Source organism: Salmo trutta, chromosome 21 (genome assembly GCF_901001165.1).
Source record: "Salmo trutta chromosome 21, fSalTru1.1, whole genome shotgun sequence".
Taxonomy (NCBI): Eukaryota; Metazoa; Chordata; class Actinopteri; order Salmoniformes; family Salmonidae; genus Salmo; species Salmo trutta.
Genome location: NC_042977.1, coordinates 25,268,428 through 25,289,783, shown reverse-complemented (window position 1 = coordinate 25,289,783; position 21,356 = coordinate 25,268,428). Strand labels below are relative to the sequence as shown.

The 21,356-nt window shown below is 42.2% G+C and overlaps 1 protein-coding gene and 1 long non-coding RNA gene across 2 annotated transcripts in view; one reads left to right on the top strand and one right to left on the bottom strand.

Moving 5' to 3' along the window:
* The window catches only part of LOC115157029 (XK-related protein 4), a 77,136-nt gene that overhangs the window by 25,868 nt on the left and 29,912 nt on the right, over positions 1-21,356 (top strand). The window lies entirely within an intron of this gene.
* Positions 1,282-2,691, bottom strand: LOC115157030 (uncharacterized). The gene is made up of 2 exons (XR_003868375.1): positions 2,235-2,691; positions 1,282-1,705 (listed from the first exon to the last, which is right to left on the bottom strand). It is a non-coding gene; the product is annotated as an uncharacterized LOC115157030 (long non-coding RNA).

Sequence of the window (21,356 nt, the reverse complement as noted above, 5' to 3'; positions counted from 1 at the left end):
GTACACCACATCAGTCACTGGCTTTATCAATAAGTGCATTGAGGACGTCGTATCCACTGTGTCTGTACGTACATACCCCAACCAGAAGCCATGGATTACAGGCAACATTCGCACTGAGCTAAAGGGTAGAGCTGTCACTTTCAAGGAGCGGGACTCTAACCCGGAAGCTTATAAGAAATCCCGCTATGCCCTCCCACGAACCATCAAACAGGCAGCCACCCTAGTCATAGTCTGTTCTCTCTGCTACCGCACGGCAAGCGGTACCGGAGCGCCAAGTCTATGTCCAAGATGCTTCTAAACAGCTCCTACCCCCAAGCCATAAGACTCCTGAACAGCTAATCAAATGGCTACACCCCCCCCCTCACGCTGCTGCTACTCTGTTATTATCTATCACTTTAATAACTCTACATGTACATAATTACCCCAATACCGGTGCCCCTGCACATTGACACTGGACCGGTACCCCCTGTATATAGCCCCGCTATTGTTATTTACTGCTGCTCTTTAATTATTTGTTATTCTTATCGCTTACTTTTTTAGAGATTTTCTTAAAACTGCATTGTTGGTTAAGGGCTTGTAAGTAAGCATTTCACTGTAAGGTCTACACCTGTTGTATTTGGCGCATGTGACAAATAAAATTTGATTTGAAACTACTACAGCTACTTCTCCGAAATGGCCTCCCAGAGTAGAGCCAATAATAGAGCAGTCATGGTGCCAACAAGCTCTTCAGGCTGGCCAGCAGGTTGCACATCTTTCAAAGATTAGCACCCGCCCTCCCAGGCTCCATGTCGGTGTGAGTGTGTGTGCCAGAGTCTTGAATTGGCACACAGAGGCTTCATTTGAAAACAACCGTCTCACATGTGTGTGTGCGTGTGCATGCGTGCATTATAGAATTATAGGATCTCTATGGTGTGTGAGGCCTGGGTATCGGCCAACGTGCCAGGCAGTCCTGGGTCCATGCCTCTACAATCTGCCCACCACGTGGGGGGACGTTAGGATCTCTCTCCACCACCTGGATGTTGAATATACCCCAGGCTTAGAGCTGACACAAGATAGTCAGGATGACGTGTTTCAGGAGCTTCTTGATCTATTAATAAAGTGCAGTAACTTCTGATTATGGGCAATTACAGAATAGATCCACTACATAGTATATTAACCCTTGTAGAGATGAAACGGTATGAAAATGGCATATCACGATTATAGTGACCAAAATTATCACGGTTATCAATATTATTCAAATGTGCTGGACATTTTCAAAAAGTACTGATACACACACTGAAATAATTTCACCAAGTTTTATATTGAAAACCAATTAACAACAAAAAAAATTAGCAGCACTATGAATTTTTTATGTGCATAAATATTAAAATAATAACATTAAAGATGGCACCATGTGGCCATGAGAGGTTAAAGTTTCCCTAGTGCAGATTTAAATATACACAACCTTAAGTAAGCAAATAAACAAACAAATAAAATTAGCAGCACTCACTTTGTAGTGAGGCACGCCAACCTTCATCAGCCTCAGAAAGCCAAGCCTCTCAACAAATTGAAATGGCATCATGTCCTTTGCAATGAGGTCTTGAGCATGTTTTGATGTGGGTGCATAAGCAGCCTGCCTTTTAAATGCTTGCTCGAGTGTCTGTGTCACAACTGTAGATGAGGAGGGACCAGTAGCATCACTGGGTTTGCCTGCTGCTCGCCCACTCTGTAAACAAGGGAATAGTAAATGTATTATTATTATTATTGTGTTACATTATTATTAACACACACACACACACACACACACACACGCACACGCACACAAACACACACACACACACACACACACATACATACATAAATACAAATGAGTCTTAAGAAGACAGTGATAGTAATTGTAATGAGCCCAACAATTGACATAAATACAGGAGTCTTGTATAGGAGTCTATAGTGTTTCTCCTGTTGGAACACTTTTACAACCAAGTCGACGTCTGCCGGATTTTAAATGAACAAAATATGTTGGTTGGGTGACTAAACTACATGACGTGTTATTGTGTGCAATGGGTGAATAGAGTCTGCAGACACCCAACGCATACAGCAGCAGAACAACGTGTAGTGTTTTTACAAGAGTAGGTAACACTGAAAGCTTCAGTTTACATTATTGACAAGCTATTACCAAGTCAGACAGACAAACCATGACATTTTCCCCCGTTCCGAAGTCCCCACATCATGCATTGAGGTAAAAGTTAACTTACCTTGTATTGGCTATAAAGTAGTGAGTGATGATCACAAAGATGACTCAAGAGATTTGGAGTGTTGCCCCCTTTCGCAGCGACTTTTTTTGCATGTTCTGCAGACAGGGTGACCATCTTCGATTAAGTTTCCCTCAGCACTCTTGTAAAACTAAAAATACGACCACACTTCAGATTTGGTCCTCTTAGAAGGCTGAAAATCTCCCGGCGCTGTCACTGCCTTCCGCATTTTTTCACACGTTGCATGCTGCGCCTGCGTCAGACTGTTGCTAACTTTGGTTGATGCTGGACAGTATTTACCGTGAGTTTTTCAAACCGTGGTAATGAAACACGGTTTTAATGATCATTCACATTTGAAACGGTAATACTAATCGTTTCATCCCTAAACCCTTGCATTATGCTCACAGTTTACGAATGTAGTGATAAAAGTGTTCTTTACAAAAAATCTGACCGACTTAAATATTTCAAACACATGAATGACTTCAGAATCGTAACACATTATGATGAACTGCCTGCATTAAGACTTCAGATCTCTCTCTATATTTTTTACAAATTATTACAGGGGTGCTCATATTTGCGGTTGGCAGGCTTCTGTCCTGTGCATCTCAGATTATGGTCTTTAACATAGGCTCCTGCCGAGTTGATTGGTCTCCATGGCAATGGAGGTAGAGACTAATGGCTATGCCTTTTCTTTGTCTTTCTTTCATTTCTGATGTTGTTGAGAAATTAACCTGTCTGTATGTCTGTCTATCTGTCTGTCCGTGTCTTTCTGATGCAAAAAAATACTTTCTATGCCTGTGATATGTGGTTGTCCCACCTAGCTATCTTAAGATGAATGCACTAACTGTAAGTCTCTCTGGATAAGAGTGTCGGCTAAATGACAAAAATGTAAAAAAAAAATGGCTGATATGTAAGCATGTGCTTCATTAATGGTATTTTGTGGTGATAGAATTACATCAGCAGTGATTGTCATCACACACTGTCTGTTGTTTGATGGTAACTGGCAGAAATCTGAAAAAGAAAATGTTTTCACAGAAACAGATTACAATCACCTACATACTGCTATCAAACACCCACACTACTTTCAAGCTCACAATATTAAGGCTCTTCCTCTGATCTATGAAATGGCCTAAAGCAAAACAGTTGTTGTATTGCATGTTTTACATATTCAATTTTGTACCGAAAATAGATACTAGATTTTCCCTAGCCACTTCATAAGCGGACACTTTCTGTCATTCCATCCTTTACCTTTACTAACATATGAGGTGTTTGTGCATGTTTTTTGTTTGTGTGACAGAGATGCTCTCTAAAGAGGACCTGTGCTATGTGCATTTTGAAGATTGTCACTCCCTGAGTCCTCAGTCAGAGCAAGGCTGCTGTGTGTGTGACTGTGGCTGTGTGCAGGCCAGGCCAGGGAACAGTGCGTTGTCAGCAGGACAGCTGCAGCGTGAGCCATGATGTGCAGGCAGTTAGTCCTCTCCTCAGAGCCAGGATACTGCTGCCTGCTGCTATCCAATCACAGGGCCTGGGGGGCCATTGTAGTGTCAGGGGTCCCGGCACCTTAGGCTCACTAGACAACCCTACACTCACAGGACACCATCCCCCTGACCTTGAGTGTGTTGTGTGTGTGATCTTGAATGCACACTTTTCCAATATTATATCAAACTGTTAAATACAAAATAGTTCTCATTTCTAAAAATAGAAACGTAAGATTGGACCAGTGTAAAGAAAGAAACTAGCACACCACACTTCTTCCATTATCAACCGATAGCAGGCGAGTGACAGGGGCTCTGTCACTGCTGCAGTAGTCTAGTTTGCTGCTGTCACTTCTCGTTGATTGTGTTCTCTGAGTTTGTCTCCAGGCGGTGAGGAGGCATGCCGAATCTCACTATGACAGTTCTACAGAGGTAACTCTGGGCTTGATTATTCAGGCCAAGGCTCTGGTGTTGATACATTCACTTCCTGCTAATCCTACTGCTGCAGTCCCCACTGTCAAGTCAAACCATTCTGACCTCATCATGCCTGCCTTAAAACCACTCACCCCTACTGTCACAGTAAACTATAATGACACAAGGCGAGACCCAGATACAGACACGGGAGGCAGATGGTTTGAGCTCTGATATTTATTATAGTCCAAGAGGTAGGCAAAAGGCAAGTCGGGGACAGGCAAGAGTTCATAACCAGTTCAGAGTCCAAAATGGTACAGGGCAGCAGGCAGGCTCGAGGTCAGGGGCAGGCAGAATGGTCAGGCAGGTGGGCTCAGAGTCAGGACAGGCAAGGGTCAGAACCAGGAGGACGAGAAAAAACAGGCGCTAGGAGAAAAATGCTGGTTGACTTGGCAAACAAGATGAACTGGCACAGACAGACAGAAAACACAGGTATAAATACACGGGATAATGGGGAAGATGGGTGACACCTGGAGGGGGTGGAGACAAGCACAAGGACAGGTGAAACAGATCAGGGTGTGACAGTAAACATTACTAAGAACATGCACATGAAGTAAATCGATAGGCCCTTGTGCTTATTTGATGGATGAGAAAGAGTTTTCATTGTGAACATGGTGCTAAACACACACAAAAAAGGGTTATTTGGCTTGTAATCATAGTGGATCCCTTTTTGCTGCTATATACAGTGCATTCAGAAAGTGTTCACACCATGAACCTTTTTCCACATTTTGTTACGTTAAAGCCTTATTCTAAACCGATTAAATAAAACATTTTCCTCATCAATCTACACACAATACCACATAATGACAAAGTGAACAGAGGTTTTTAGATTTTTTTGCAAATGTAATAAAATAAATAATAATAATACCATTTTTACATTAGTATTCAGACCCTTTGCTATAAGACTCGAAATTGAACTCGGGTCCATCCTGTTTCTATTGATCATCCTTGAGATGCTTCCAGGGGCGAAAATCTGATATCAACTTTGGAGGGGACAATTACATGAAATTCTCTCAAGAGCAATTCTTGAGGGGGACACCAAAAGTAGTGCTGTAACACATAGCCTACATTGTAATATGGTAAATGTATATTGAGGAACCAAAGAAATAAGGTGTTTGCCGTACTCCTAACTACCGGTACCCAAAACTACACAACTAATCACAACAGCAATACCATTGCCTTTAACAAATCTTAGTTCAGTCACCAGTTTAAGTTGAGAGTGGGGGTATCCATGGCATTTTCCAATTATGTTCCTATTTTACAAGTAAAAAAAATTGAGAACCTTTCATAATGTTGCCAAACAAAGACTCAACAAACTTACCTGAGACTCCCTGTCTCTGCCAGTCTGTCCCTGCATATCTGTCCCCAACTCTGCTGTCTGTGTGCCATCTGTTGCCTGCTCTGCCTAATGACATCATTGTGAAACATTTCTATTAGAATTTCATTTCTTATGAACATTTTATCAACTAGTCTTTGAGATATTAGGCTACTAGGGTTCTTACTTTGCGTTTTGGTGTACTGAAAAATACTCTGATGTCCGGCCATTTTTACTACCTGACTGGCTGGCTGGCTACACACACACACACAGTGTGTAGGTTATTTACAGTAGGAGATGGGCTTCTATCATCTTATCTTCTATCATTCTATTTGGGCTTCGATCTAAAAGGTAGCTAGCAAATGTGAAACGGATTAAAATGACAAGAGTTGACAGCTGTATGAGTTCACCATTTACACAACATATGCTGCAACCTTTTGTAATTTTAATAGTTTGTTTCATATTGGCTGGCTTCCAACAATAGCTGAATTGCAAAGCTAGCGAGCACCAATTCCGTTTCAGTGGTGTTTGCTATAATCTTTGCTACCCGGGTTAAATAAAGGTGAAATAAAATAAATAAATAAAAGTTCCCTTGCGACAATTTAGCTTTTGCAACGAGACCATTAAATATATTTAAAACAATGGTAGAAGAGAGTGTAGTTCTGTTCAGTTTGGACTTCAGTTTATCGCTAACCTTATCACAGGGACTTTGAAGCACTAACTTACATCATCTGCATGCTGATCTTGGAATAAATTGACGATAGCAAAGATTCCATCTTTGACGACGCCACATAAATGGAATAGGTACTAGCTAGCTTAATAGTTAATATTTGCGCGCTAGCTCTGCATATTCAGCTAGTGTGTGTGCGCGATTGACTAGATTAACCTCACGTCAGTTACTTTCATTGAGTGCCTTTCAGACAGTAGACACGACCCCTCTGTTACCTTGCCAACTAAGGAACTGGCAGTGGATCAAACCATTGTGAGTCAAAGGTTGGGAGGGTTGCAATCTTTTGAAACTTAAAAACGCGCTATTATGTGTCTATAATCAGCACAATTGCTTTCATTGCGTATTATTAATATTATTTAAATTACATAGTTATGTTTCAGTGATATATTGGGGGGGACAAATCATATTTTTCCCAGGATGGGGGGGTCGTGTACCCCCGCCCCCCCCCGGGATTTCCGCCCCTGGATGCTTCTACAACTTAATTGGAGTTCACCTGTGGTAAATTCAATTGATTGGACATGATTTGGAAAGGCACACACCTGTCTATATAAGGTCCCACAGTTCACAGTGCATGTCAGAGTAAAAACCAAGCGATGAGGTTGAAGGAATTGTCTGTAGAGCTCTGAGAGCTGGAGAAGGGCACCAAAAATTCTGCAACATTATAGGTCCCCAAGAACACGTGCCATCATTCTTCAATCGAAGAAGTTTGGAACCAAGAAGACTCTTCCTAGAGCTGGCCGCCCGACCAAACTGAGCAATCGGGAGAAGGGCCTTGGTCAAGGAGGTGACCAAGAACCAGAGTTCCTGTGTGGAGATGGGAGAACCTTTCAGAAGGACAACCATCTCTGCAGAACTCAACCAATCAGGCCTTTATGGTAGAGTGGACAGACGGAAGCCACTCCTCAGTAAAAGGCACATGACAGCCCGCTCTGAGTTTGCCAAAAGGCACCTAAAGGACACTCAGACCATGAGAAACAAGATTCTTTGGTCTGATGAAACCAAGATGGAACTCTTTGGCTTGAATTCCAAGCGTTACATCTGTAGGAAATCTGGCACCATCCCTACGATGAAGCATGGTGGTGGCAGCATCATGCTGTGGGGATGTTTTTCAGTGGCAGGGACTGGGAGACTAGTCAGGATCGAGGGAAAGATGAAAGGAGCAAAGTACAGAGAGATCCTTGATGAAAACCTGCTCCAGAGCAAAGGTTCACCTTCCAACAGGACAATGAACCCTAAGCACACAGCCAAGAGAATGCAGGAGTGGCTTCGAGACAAGTCTCTGAATTTTCTTGAGTGGCCCTGCCAGAGCCTGGACTTGAACCCGATCGAACATCTTTGGAGAGACCTGAAAATAACTGTGCAGTGATGCTCCCCATCCAACCTGACAGAGCTTGAGAGGATCTGCAGAGAAGAATGGGAGAAACTCCCAAAATACAGGTGTGCCAAGCTTGACTTGCCTAGTTAAATGAAGGTTACATAAAAAATTGTAGCGTCATACCCCAAGAAGACTCACGGCTGTAATCGCTGCCAAAGGTGCTTCAACAAAGTACTGAGTAAAGGGTCTGAATACTTATCTAAATGTCATATTTCAGTTTTTCTAAAAACCTGTTTTTTGCTTTGTCATTATGGGGTATTGTGAGGGGGAAAGAAAAACAATTTAATCGATTTTAGAATAAGTGTGTAATATAACAAAATATGGAAAAAGTCAAGGGGTCTGAATAATTCCCGAATGCACTGTAGAACCCATTTTTGAAGGCTTTATAAAGAACCATGTTCATAAGGTTCTAAATGGAACATTTAACCCTTTCCTAAGGTTTTACAAAGAACCATTAAAGAAAGGATCTATATAGCATCAAAAAGGGTTCCGCTATGGTTACAACACTTTTTATTTATAGAACCTTTATGGGGAATTGTTATATAAGGAACCTTTTTCAATCTCAAAGGTTAAACAAAGAACCTTTTGAAGAACCATACAGGGTTTTTTACACTGGTTAGCCATACAGTGGGGGGAAAAAGTATTTGATCCCCTGCTGATTTTGTACGTTTGCCTACTGACAAAGAAAGGATCAGTCTATAATTTTAATGGTAGATTTATTTGAACAGTGAGAGACAGAATAACAACAAAAAAATCCATAAAAACGCATGTCAGAAATGTTATAAATTGATTTGCATTTTAATGAGGGAAATAAGTATTTGACCCCCTCTCAATCAGAAAGATTTCTGGATCCCAGGTGTCTTTTACACAGGTAACGAGCTGAGATTAGGAGCACACTCTTAAAGGGAGTGCTCCTAACCGCAGCTTGTTACCTGTAAAAAAGACACCTGTCCACAGAAGCAATCAATCAATCAGATTCCAAACTCTCCACCATGGCCAAGACCAAAGAGCTCTCCAAGGATGTCAGGGACAAGATTGTAGACCTACACAAGGCTGGAATGGGCTACAAGACCATCATCAAGCAGCTTGGTGAGAAGGTGACAACATTTGGTGCGATTATTCACAAATAGAAGAAACACAAAAGAACTGTCAATCTCCCTCGGCCTGGGGCTCCATGCGAGATCTCACCTCGTGGAGTTGCAATGATCATGAGAACTGTGAGGAATCAGCCCAGAACTACACGGGAGAATCTTGTCAAGGATCTCAAGGCAGCTGGGACCATAGTCACCAAGAAAACAATTGGTAACACACTACGCCGTGAAGGACTGAAATCCTGCAGCGCCCGCAAGGTCCCCCTGCTCAAGAATACATATACAGGCCTGTCTGAAGTTTGCCAATGAACATCTGAATGACTCAGAGGACAACTGGTGAAAGTGTTGTGGTCAGATGAGACCAAAATGGAGCTCTTTGACATCAACTCAACTCGCCGTGTTTGGAGGAGGAGGAATTCTGCCTATGACCCCAAGAACACCATCTCCACCGTCAAACATGGAGGTGGAAACATTATGCTTTGGGGGTGTTTTTCTGCTAAGGGGACAGGACAACTAAACCGCATCAAAGGGATGATGGACGGGGCCATGTACCATAAAATCTTGGGTGAGAACCTCCTTCCCTCAGCCAGGGCATTGAAAATGGGTCGTGGATGGGTATTCCAGCATGACAATGACCCAAAACACATGGCCAAGGCAACAAAGGAGTGGCTCAAGAAGAAGCACATTAAGGTCCTGGAGTGGCCTAGCCAGTCTCCAGACCTTAATTCCATAGAAAATCTGTGGAGGGAGCTGAAGGTTCGAGTTGCCAAACGTCAGCCTCGAAACCTTAATGACTTGGAGAAGATCTGCAAAGAGGAGTGGGACAAAATCCCTCCTGAGATGTGTGCAAACCTGGTGGCCAACTACAAGAAACGTCTGACCTCTGTGATTGCCAACAAGGGTTTTGCCACCAAGTACTAAGTCATGTTTTGCAGAGGGGTCAAATACTTATTTCCCTCATTAAAATGCAAATCATTTTTTTGACATGCGTTTTTCAGGATTTTTTTGTTGTTATTCTGTCTCTCACTGTTCAAATAAACCTACTATTAAAATTATAGACTGATCATTTCTTTGTAAGTGGGCAAACGTACAAAATCAGCAGGGGATCAAATACTTTTTTCCCCCACTGTATTATATAGTTAAAATTACATAGGTGTTATTATTGTGTTAAAGTAACTGCCCAGTGTTTCCAGATTTCTATAAAATGTGACCTATACAGACCCTGGTTCGATTCCAGGCTGTATCACAACCGGCCGTGATTGGGAGTCCCATAGGGCAGCGCACAATTTGCCCAGCATTGTCTGGATTTGGCCGGGGATGGCGGTCATTGTAAATAAGAATTTGTTCTTAACTGACTTGCCTAGTTAAATACAATAGAATGGTGTGTGGGTGTATACAAGTCATTAAAAATATTAATGCAAGTAGACCGCTGATTGGCCAGCTCATCCTCCTCTAGACCGCTGATTGGCTAGCTCCTCCTCAGGGAGATGACATCATGTTCTATAAGGAAATAGCAAGCATTTTTTAAACGGTCTGTTTGAGATACAAGTTTGACGTGGGTTTTTGAAGTGTTTTTTTCCCCTCCAATTTATGCTTTGGCGACATACAACTATAGGACAAGTCAACAACATCATTTGGATATGAGTTGAAGGAATTCTCCGGTACTTTTCTATACTTTTTAGCCAGTAGTTCTGAAAGTAGCATTCACGAGCCAAAAGTGGTCCCTGAAAATTGCATACTATGTCACATATGTGCAGATATGTGCACCATGTAATAGCGCTCTCTCTTGCGCTTCTGTGTGTGCATGATGTGCATCTTGCTAGCTGTCACTCGTATGGTGAGGTGCTGAAGCTCATTGGCTGAACTCAAATTGCAATGGTGCTGGACCAGTTGGGGGAAAATGTAGGGAAAGGGCGCTGCACATTTTCCAGAAAAAAACGTTGCTTTCAAACTAGTGATTTCATGGCTAATTGAGGTAAGACAGTAATTCTGCTCATAGATGATGCATGTATGAATTACACATTGGCACATTCAGCCCAAAGTGGGATGTTTAAAAAATACTTAGTAGTCGCCAAAGTTCCAGAGCATGTCTTAAACAGTATATATATATATGTATATATATATAGCAAGTGAGATGTTCACTGGGCAGTTACTTTAATTCTCACGTTAAATCCAGTGTACTGGAACGAGATCAGGAATGGCTGGGGCTCACTGAGGATAGAATTAAGAACCAATGATTTAGTCAACGTTTCTCAAAACACAAGACCTTTTGTGAGACTTTCACAAAACACCATTACTGGCCATAGTGACGTTTAACATGTAATGACATAACACAACAGATTAGGTGAACTGGAATAAAATTCTCACTCACGGTTGCACAAAAAGAGCTGTGAGCAGACCAAGCCCCAAAATATTTGTACGCCCCTACATTTTAGTAGTAAAAGATGAAAGAAACCTTTTCTGATCTGCAAAGAACTGTTGAAGGGCTCAAAGGGTTATTTGAGTCATTATGGTTCCACATAGAACCATCACCCTTACCAAATAACCAAATAAGGGACAAAGCTCTTTATCTAACAATGAAACAGCTGTAGCAAATTACTCAGAGTGTTGAGTCAGTGAAGAGAGAAGGCTTATTCCTTAACTTCTCTAGGGTAGGGGGCAGTATTTTGACGTCCGGATGAAAGGCATGCCTGTAGCAAACTGCCTGCTACTCAGGCTCAGAAGGTAAGAAATGCATATTAGTAGTAAATTTGGATAGAAAACACTCCGACGTTTCTAAAACTGTTTGAATGATGTCTGTGAGTATAGCAGAACTCATATGGCAGGCAAAAACCAGAGAAAAATCCAACCAGTGTGGAAATCTGAGGTTTGTAGTTTTTCAAAGGGTTTGCCTATACAGTATACGGTGACTTAGGGTTCATTTTGCACTTCCTAAGGCTTCCACTAGATGTCACCAGTCTTTAGAACCTTATTTCATGCTTCTACTGTTACTGGGGAGAGAATAAGAGCTGACTTACCAAGATGACTGCCTGTGACCAATGAGAAAAAAATTAAAAATAAAGACCCTAAGGATTGATTGTAAACATCGTTTGACATGTTTCTACGAACGGTAATAGAACTTTTTGACTTTTCGTCTCGGGTTTTGCGCTCGCGCATTATGCCTTTGCAATAGTGATTTGAACGTGCAAACAAAACGGAGGTATTTGGACATAAATATGGAGTTTATCGAACAAAACAAACATTTCTTGTGGAAGTGGGAGTCCTGGGAGTGCATTCCGACGAAGATCAGCAAAGGTAAGTGAAGATTTATAATACTATTTCTGAGTTTTGTTGACTCCAGAACTTGGAGGGTAACTGTATAGCTTGCTTTGATGGCTGAGCTCTGTACTCAGAATATTGAACAATGTGCTTTCGCCGTAAAGCTATTTTGAAATCTGACACGGCGGTTGCATTAAGGAGAAGTGTATCTATAATTCTTTCAATAACTGTTGTAAATTTGATCAACGTTTATGATGAGTATTTTTGTAAATTGATGTGCTCATTCACCGGAAGTTTTCGAGGTAACACATTTTCTGAACATCACGCGCCAATGTAAAATGGGGTTTTTGAATTTAAATATGAACTTTATCGAACAAAACATACATGTATTGTGTAACATTGAGTCCTGGGAGTGTCATCTGATGAAGATCGTCAAAGGTTAGTGATTCATTTTAGCTGTATTTCTGTTTTGTGACGCCTCTCCTTGCTTGGAAAATGGCTGTGTGGTTTTTCTTGTCTCAGCGCTGTCCTAACATAATCTAATGTTATGCTTTCGCCGTAAAGACTTTTTGAAATCGGACAATGTGGTTGGATTAACGAGAAGTGTATCTTTAAAATGGGATATAATAGTTGAATGTTTGAGAAATTTCAACTATGAGTTTTTTGTTGTTTTGAATTTGCTGCCCTGCTATTTCACTGGCTGTTGAATAGTGTGTCCCGCGGGTGGGACGCTAGCATCCCACATACCCCAGAGAGGTTAACTAGCTGAGCCTTATTCCCATCAACATCCAGCGAAAAACTCCTATCGACATTAGCATAACGAAATTAAAAATTTTTTCTTTTCAAATATAGGACTGTCTCATATCGTTTTATAGATACACCTCTCCTGAATTGACCCACGTCGTCCGATTTCAAAAAGGTTTTACAGGAAAAGCAAAACATTAGATTATGTTAGAGGAGTACATGGTAAAAGTAGCAACATAGCCATTTTCCGACCAACCACATGCATCACAAATAACCAAAAAACAGCTAAATGCAGCACTAACCTTTTACAAACTTCATCAGATGACACACCTAGGACATCATGTTACACAATGCATGCATTCTTTTGTTCAATAAAGTTCATATTTATATATAAAAACAGCATTTTACATCGGCGCCTGACGTTGACTAACTATTTTCCCTCAAATGCATCCCGGGAAACAGTGCTACAATTTACTCAATTACTATTCGAAAACATTTTTAAAATGTAATATTGTCATTCTAAGATTTATAGATGAATATCTCTTGAAAGCACCTGTCATACCAGATTTAAAAATAACTTTACTGGGTAATCACACTTTGCGATAAAAGGGGATGCGATACTCAGAAAATTAGCTAGTAAATCCAGCTCGGCGCCATCTTGGAACAATCGCATATCACATCTAATCTTGTATACTATTGTCAATAATCCCTTACCTTTAGTTGTCTTCATCAGAAAGCACTTCCAGGAATCCCAGGTCCACAACAAATGTATTTTCAATCGAAAAAGTCCATCCTTTATGTTCCATTAGCTTGCTGTTGTTAGCGCGTCTGAAGGCTGTATCCAAATGCTCCGTCGGGCGCGGGACAGCCGTTTCGAAAAATAACATTTTTCCCCCCATTTAGGTTCGTTCAAACATGTCAAAAGTTGTATAACATAAATCTTCAGGGCCTGTTTCAACAAGAGAGCCAATAAGATTCGAGGGGGACGATTGTATTGTGTTTCAAAACGTTTCGAAAGGAGGGGGTAGACAGGGCCGCCGGCGTCATAATGGTGATGGCCCTCCCCCTGTGACCAATTTCCACAGCGTCTCATTCATTCAGTTTCGACAGTAGAAGGCTCAAACCACTTTGTAAAGACTGGGGACATCTAGTGGAAGCAATAGAAAGTGCTCAATGAACCATAGCTCACGGTGTGATTAATAGGCAAAGATCTGAAGTTGAGTCCACAATTCAGAATTCCACTTCCTGTTTCAATCGGTCTCGGGGTTTTGACTGCCATATGAGTTCTGTTATACTCACAGACACCATTCAAACAGTTTTAGAAACTGTAGGGTGTTTTCTATCCACAGGTATTAATTATATGCATATCCTAGCTTCTGAGTTTGATTAGTAGGCCGTTTAAAATGGGTACGAATTTCTTTCAAAATGCGCTGTGGCGCCCCCTATCCTAGGGTAAGTCCAAGAGGTTAATGACAAGACATGATGACTAGACTTACAGTGGGGTGAGGTTGCCAGAAATAGTACTTTTATTAAACTTTTGAAGTAGAATAAAGTTGTTTACTACCCTCCTTCCTGTGGATAAAATTGTTCTATGTGATCATGAGAGGCAAATGGCTGTCAGCAAACAATGCAAAGTTTCTCTCACAACTATTTTCTCCCATGCTCCTTATGGCTTAGGGGGATGCAGCGTTTATTAGCCGGTGTGTGGCGAGGCGGTGACAAACTTTGAGGGATATGAATGCATCTCAAGTCAGGGATTAGACTTGGTCTAGGAGGAATCCCAAACACCAGATTTCCTTTTGATGTCATAGAGAGCTATTTATGTTGCCTTTGATGATATGTAAACGTCCTTGCATTTGACAACGGATATCAAAGGGTTTTAGTCAAGGGGACTGTTGGACGTATTAAATGACAGACAGTGTTTTATACATTGCTTGGAGAAATATGAGGGACAGCTGAGGTATGTGGAATGTATTTTGTGAATAACGTTTGTAAGGATATAATACATTTCTCTTATGCCAGTTCTATACATGTCTCTTATGCCTCAAATGTTCAGTGGTTTACTGAAAAGAACATTGCGTATTTCAGTATATGACGAACATCTATAGAAATGTTTACTCTCTCTATTATGCAGTTCATGGAATTGTGAATGGCTTGCCTTGAACATCTTTACCTACCGCTATAACTACAGCTACAAAAACCTCAGATAACCTTCAGTAATATTCTGAATAGAACTGAATCCTGAATAGAAGTGGTTAGGTTGCAAGCTTGCTTTTTGTTGTAGAGTATTCTCCAAATATAACATTCAGGTTTAATTCCAAAATAACTCAATCAATGTTTAGAATTTTTTCTTCACTTACTAAAAATCACTATTTTCTATGTGTTGGTAGCACCATTGATCCTCTCCGGTCTGGGTGTGTAGTAAGCGTTGGTTAGAGAGGTGGTGAATGTTCCCTAGCAATCCTGGGCTAGAAACAGATATTGAGTGATGCCCTCACAGTGTTCCAGCCAAGTCAATGGGAAATCTGTTCTTCAATTTGATCTGTAGCCAGAGACGAGCTACATTTAATGGCAACCGGAGGGCTCAATTATATTTCTTCCTGTCAGGATGGGGCTCAGCTGACTGTAGCTGTGGCACTTTATCTGGGTCTGTAGTACTCCTAATCACTGTGTACTGTTTACCTAACCACAACGGTCCACTACTGATCTCAGATCATCTGACCCACAACTATTCATCTTGATCCAGAAAGTGTCGCCACTCGCCACAATTGATGTTCTGTTTTGTATCTTTGTTCCAAAGCAAACACCAAACACGTCACTATAACCTACACTCATATATCATGCACATACTGTATATATGTAAGCTGTCTGGCGAAACTGGCAACCAACTGCAAGTGTTTGTAGTGTTGTCACAGTGCCAAGCCTGCCCACAGAAATGATCCCATGGTGATAACACATTTTTATCAATGCGCTGCTGAAGGGCACTTAGTGTTAGGCTGGACAAAATCAACCCAGGGAAAGGGCTTCCAAGGACATAATACCAAGTTCCTTATGTCCATCTAAAGGACATCTCCTACATTTTCATAGATTTAACTTTCAAATACTTTATCGAGAATGAAGTGTATAGATGATATTTTTTGTGTATAGTGTATAAATGATATTTTTTTGAAACTGAAAGAGCTCTGCTGCAAGGGATGTCTGGGAGAAAAAGTCGGTAGTTAAAGGCCCAGTGAAGTCAAAACTTGATTTCCTGTGTTATAAACTCAGCAAAAAAAAGAAACATCCCTTTTTCAGGACCCTGTCTTTCAAAGATAATTTGTTAAAATCCAAATAACTTCACAGATCTTCACTGTAAAGGGTTTAAACACTGTTTCCCATGCTTGTTCAATGAACCATAAACAATTAATGAACATGCACCTGTGGAACGGTCGTTAAGACACTAACAGCATACAGACAGTAGGCAATTAAGATCACAGTTATGTAAACTTAGGACACTAAAGAGGCCTTTCTACTGACTCTGATAAATACCAAAAGAAAGATGCCGAAGACAGCGCTACAGGGAGACAGGATGGACAGCTGATCGTCCTCGCAGTGGCAGACCACGTGTAACAACACCTGCACAGGATCGGTACATCCGAACATCACACCTGCGGGACAAGTACAGGATGGCAACAACAGCTGCCCGAGTTACACCAGGAACGCACAATCGCTAAATCAGTGCTCAGACTGTCCGCAATAGGCTGAGAGAGGCTGGACTGAGGGCTTGTAGGCCTGTTGTATAAGGCAGGTCCTCACCAGACATCACCGGCAACAACGTCGCCTATGGGCACAAACCCACCGTCACTGGACCAGACAGGACTGGCAAAAAGTGCTCTTCACTGACGAGTCGCGGTTTTATCTCACCAGGGGTGATTGTCGGATTTGCGTATATAGTCGAAGGAATGAGTGTTACACCGAGGCCTGAACTCTGGAGCGGGATCGATTTGGAGGGGGAGGGTCTGGGGCGGTGTGTCACAGCATCATCAGACTGAGCTTGTTGTCATTGCAGGCAATCTCAATGCTGTGCGTTACAGGGAAGAAATCCCCCCTCATGTGGTACCCTTCCTGCAGGCTCATCCTGACATGACCCTCCAGCATGACAATGCCGCCAGCCATACTGCTCGTTCTGTGCGTGATTTCCTGCAAGACAGGAATGTCAGTGTTCTGCCATGGCCAGCGAAGAGCACGGATCTCAATCCCATTGAGCACGTCTGGGACCTGTTGGATCGGAGGGTGAGGGCTAGGGCCATTCACCCCAGAAATGTCCGGGAACTTACAGGTGCCTTGGTGGAAGAGTGAGGTAACATCCCACAGCATGAACTGGCAAATCTGGTGCAGTCCATGAGGAGGAGATGCACTGCAGTACTTAATGCAGCTGGTGGCCACACCAGATACTGACTGTTACTTTTGATTTTGACCCCCCCCCCCTTTGTTCAGGGACACATTATTCCATTTCTGTTAGTCACATGTCTGTGGAACTTGTTCAGTTTCTGTCTCAGTTGTTGAATCTTATGTTCATACAAATATTTACACAAGTTTACACAAGTTTGCTGAAAATAAACGCAGTTGACAGATATATATTTCCACACTATGAGGTTGGAATAATACTGTGAAATTGTGAAAATTATGGTAATGCTTTTTTAGTGTAAGAGGTGTTTGAGAAGACCACCTGAAATTTCAGTTTTGGTGGGATGGAGTTTTGGCCTGCCTGGTGACGTCATTAAATTAGTTAATAGACCAATAAGAGAGTTCCAAACCTATTGGCCAATAACAGCTAGTTTTCAGTTTTCCCCTCCCCACTCAGACCACTTCCAGACAGTCCTAGCAAAATTATTGCTTGAGAAATTGCTCTTTGCTAAGAAGCTATTTTTGTTTGTTTTCAATTAAAATGGTAAAAATAATCAAATCAAATCAAATGTATTTATATAGCCCTTCTTACATCAGCTGATATCTCAAAGTGCTGTACAGAAACCCAGCCTAAAACCCCAAACAGCAAGCAATGCAGGTGTAGAAGCACGGTGGCTAGGAAAAACTCCCTAGAAAGGCCAAAACCTAGGAACAAACCTAGAGAGGAACCAGGCTCTGAGGGGTGGCCAGTCCTCTTCTGGCTGTGCCGGGTGGAGATTATAACAGCACATGGCCAAGATGTTCAAATGTTCATAAATGACCAGCATGGTCAAATAATAATAATCATAGTAGTGGTCGAGGGTGCAACAAGTCAGTAACACAAGAGTAAGGCACTTAAAGTGACACTCTAGTCTCCTTTTCACCTCATTTATCACCTGATTTACTTAATAAAAGGTACATCTCAATAGGTGGTCCAGGTAAGTCATGACATAGCACAAGCCTATCCACTTTTGTTCTCTATTGCTCCTCTATTGTTCATCAAGAAAGGGGGAGGCCGATGACATTACGACTTCCCATCAGACCAACTCCTTGAATGCCCTACTCCTTAAACTTTGCAGTTGTGTGTAAAAAAAACATTATTTTGCCCAAAAATATTTTTGGACCCTTAAGTGTGTGTACTTTACTGTATTCATACTTGGGATATCGCTTTTCAACAGTAAAAGTAAAAAAATTGCTGGAGGACGTATTTAATTGTTACCCAGAAATGATTTGGAATTAGATAAAAATGGCTGCAATGGACCTTTTTTAAAGCAACATCTTAAAAGCAGTACGTTCAATTTGCCAAATGTTTCATTCCCTTTGTCTTTGTCTCTACAAAATGTCCGGTCTCCTTTATTATTACATGACTGATAGTCAAATGACAAATTAGACAGAAATTCAGCATTTGAACAACAGGTATAATGAACAGAAAGGGACCAATTAGGGAAATGAATCCAGTAATTTGTCACTCAGTATCAGAATGTTTTACCCTGATAATGTTTTTCATCTATATTCTTATAAGATCTAGTTGTCATGCTATATGCTTATCATTTTTGTGTAAATTATTTATCAATCAAATCATAGTTTCATTGATCAAATGGGACTAAGCTGCTGCATCCAATGTCACTTTGTGATGGATGGACCTTGTGGAGTAGCACTGGGCATGGGGACCAGGCAGTGATGGGCCTCCTGTGCCCAGACTGGGACATTATCGTCTGGGATCGATGGTTGCAGACAGCTGCTGTAATGTCCCCCTGAGGAGGGCCTCAGCCCAGCCTGTGTGCCGGAAAGGGCCGGGGAGGGGAGACAGAGGGGGGAAGGGAGACGGAAGAGGGAACAATGGTGTGCAACTGCAGCCTGCAATTCGGGGCGTTTCTGAATGTGGGAATTCTCCCATTTGGTTCCTTCATGAACACTCCCCCTCAATCATCCCATTGGTTTACAAGCATTTCGCTACACCCGCAATAAGATCTGCTAAACACGTGTATGGGACCATTTGCATGAGTGCATCCCCCCTAGAGCATGACATCCTCATGCTTGTGACACTTTTGAATGTGGGTCAAAAGGGAAGTAAGTATTATCTGAGTGTCTTTCGCTCCCGCCTACTGAACACCTGCCTTTACCATCGTTAACAGAACTGCGAGAAAACATTGCCCGACAGGCAGGGGCGAAGGACACTGTCTATTGGTGTCATTCCTGCCTACCGCTAGCACAGCAGGTGGGAGGCTGGGGCAACACTGTGTGCTAGCTAACTACCTAGCTTGCTAGTTAGCGACACCGAGTGCTAGCTTGCAAGTTAGCTAGCACATGGTGTTGCCCCTGCCTCCCACCTGCTGTTATCTGGAGAAAACCGTGCCAGACATGCAGGTGCGAAGGACACTGTCTATCTGTCACCCCCGCCTCCCGCTACCACAGCAGGCGGGAGGCCGGGGCGACACTGTGTGTTAGCTAACTAGCTAGCTTGCTAGTTAGGGATTCCATGTACTAGCTAGCATGCTAGTTAGCTAGCTAGCACACGGTGTCATCCCCACTTCCGGTGTGCCGGACTAGCTGGCTAAGCTAGCACACAGTGTCCTTCGCTCCCGCCTGCCGAACACCTGCCCTCGCTGTCCTTAACAGAACTGCAGGAAACAGTGCCCGACAGGCGGGGACGAAGCACACTGTCTATTGTTGTACGGCTAGCTAGCTACCATTGTCGCCCCCACCCCTCTTCTGTGGGGTTTATCAACGGCTGGCATCCAATGTTATTGTGCATTAACACCATCTACTGTACTAGAGCGTCCCCGCCTCCTGCCTGTCATAGCTTTAAAAATGTATCAATAGAAGTATAAAGAGGGGTTCCTGCAGATGCAGGAATGACCACATGCAGGAATGCCCCGAATTGCAGGCCGCAATTGCCCCCTTCTCAAAGGGAAGGGGGGCGTGGGGGAGGGGCAGTGAAATTACCAAATGGGTCAGACGGACCAGCATCCTCCAGGGGGACCACTCCCTCCCATCCTCTTGAGTCAGCTACTCCAACACACAGGCGAAACCGCACACATGCAAACACACACATTATGACCACAGTAATGACAATGTATTGACAATAATGTTCAGATGAGATCAGCCCTCGTGGGTGACCCTACCCCGATCACATCTTCTGTCACAGCTGATGGATGGACATACATCACACCCTGATGTATGCAAATACACTCTATTGTTGGTTTCAAGGTGTCATTGTCAGTGTGTCACTGGTTGAAATCACGCAGACAGTATTGCATTTGTGTCAACCTTTTTTGTCCCAGGACAGGAGAAGTCAGGGAAATAATACAATGTATTAGAAATGTTTTATCTTTCAACAATGAATGGAATTTCTTTGTCTCTGGATGGATGATGTAGTAGATTAGCCACACAGCAAGTACAGTATGTACTTTAGCTTGTTCTTTGTCTAGGGTTTCATTTCGTCAGCCCTTTTTAAGATGAATAATACTTAACAATACATATTCCAATTATGATTTCTGCACTTTACAGCCGGCACTCTGCATGATGTCTATGAAGACCAGTGTTCCTTCCCAAGATATATTGTACATCAATACTTAATGTTTACAGGGCAGCACTGCATCTTATGTTATGACAGTACTGGTTCAATGAAAGTCCTCCTCAGCCAGCCAAAGCAGCGCAAGCACCAAAAGGTGTTCTCATCTCTTTAATCTCTATCATTACCCCCCTGAGGAAATGAATTGGCCTGATATCTCATATCTAGGATTACAAAGAGAGTTAAGGCAGATTTGGAGAGGAATCCGGTCCATCCATCTGGGTTTAATAAGCGGTTTTTGATTCAGTTGACCATCCATAAGCACGCACACAAAACCCCCTGCATCCATAGTCATACATCAATAAATGTTAAATGTCGCATACAAAGCATGAAGATATTATACAGTAGGCCCTATTTGGTTTGTATTTATATTTAAGACTCAAATCCATGTGTGTTTTATGTGTAGTTCAAATACTGGTGTTCTATACATCATTATTATGATTGAGTTAACAAATGTTAATGCGATGAATTTGGATAATTAAGGGTCAGATGTTTTTGATATATGTACTGCTGCACGAAACGGATGCTCTCAGTGATTATCAACTTTCAACTCTTGAGTCCAGTAGTTACTCATAAGCCACATGGGATGCAGAGGAGTTAGTCTATGCGATAGTGTCTACCGTAATTTCCGGACTATAAGCCGCAACTTTTTTCCCACGCTTTGAAC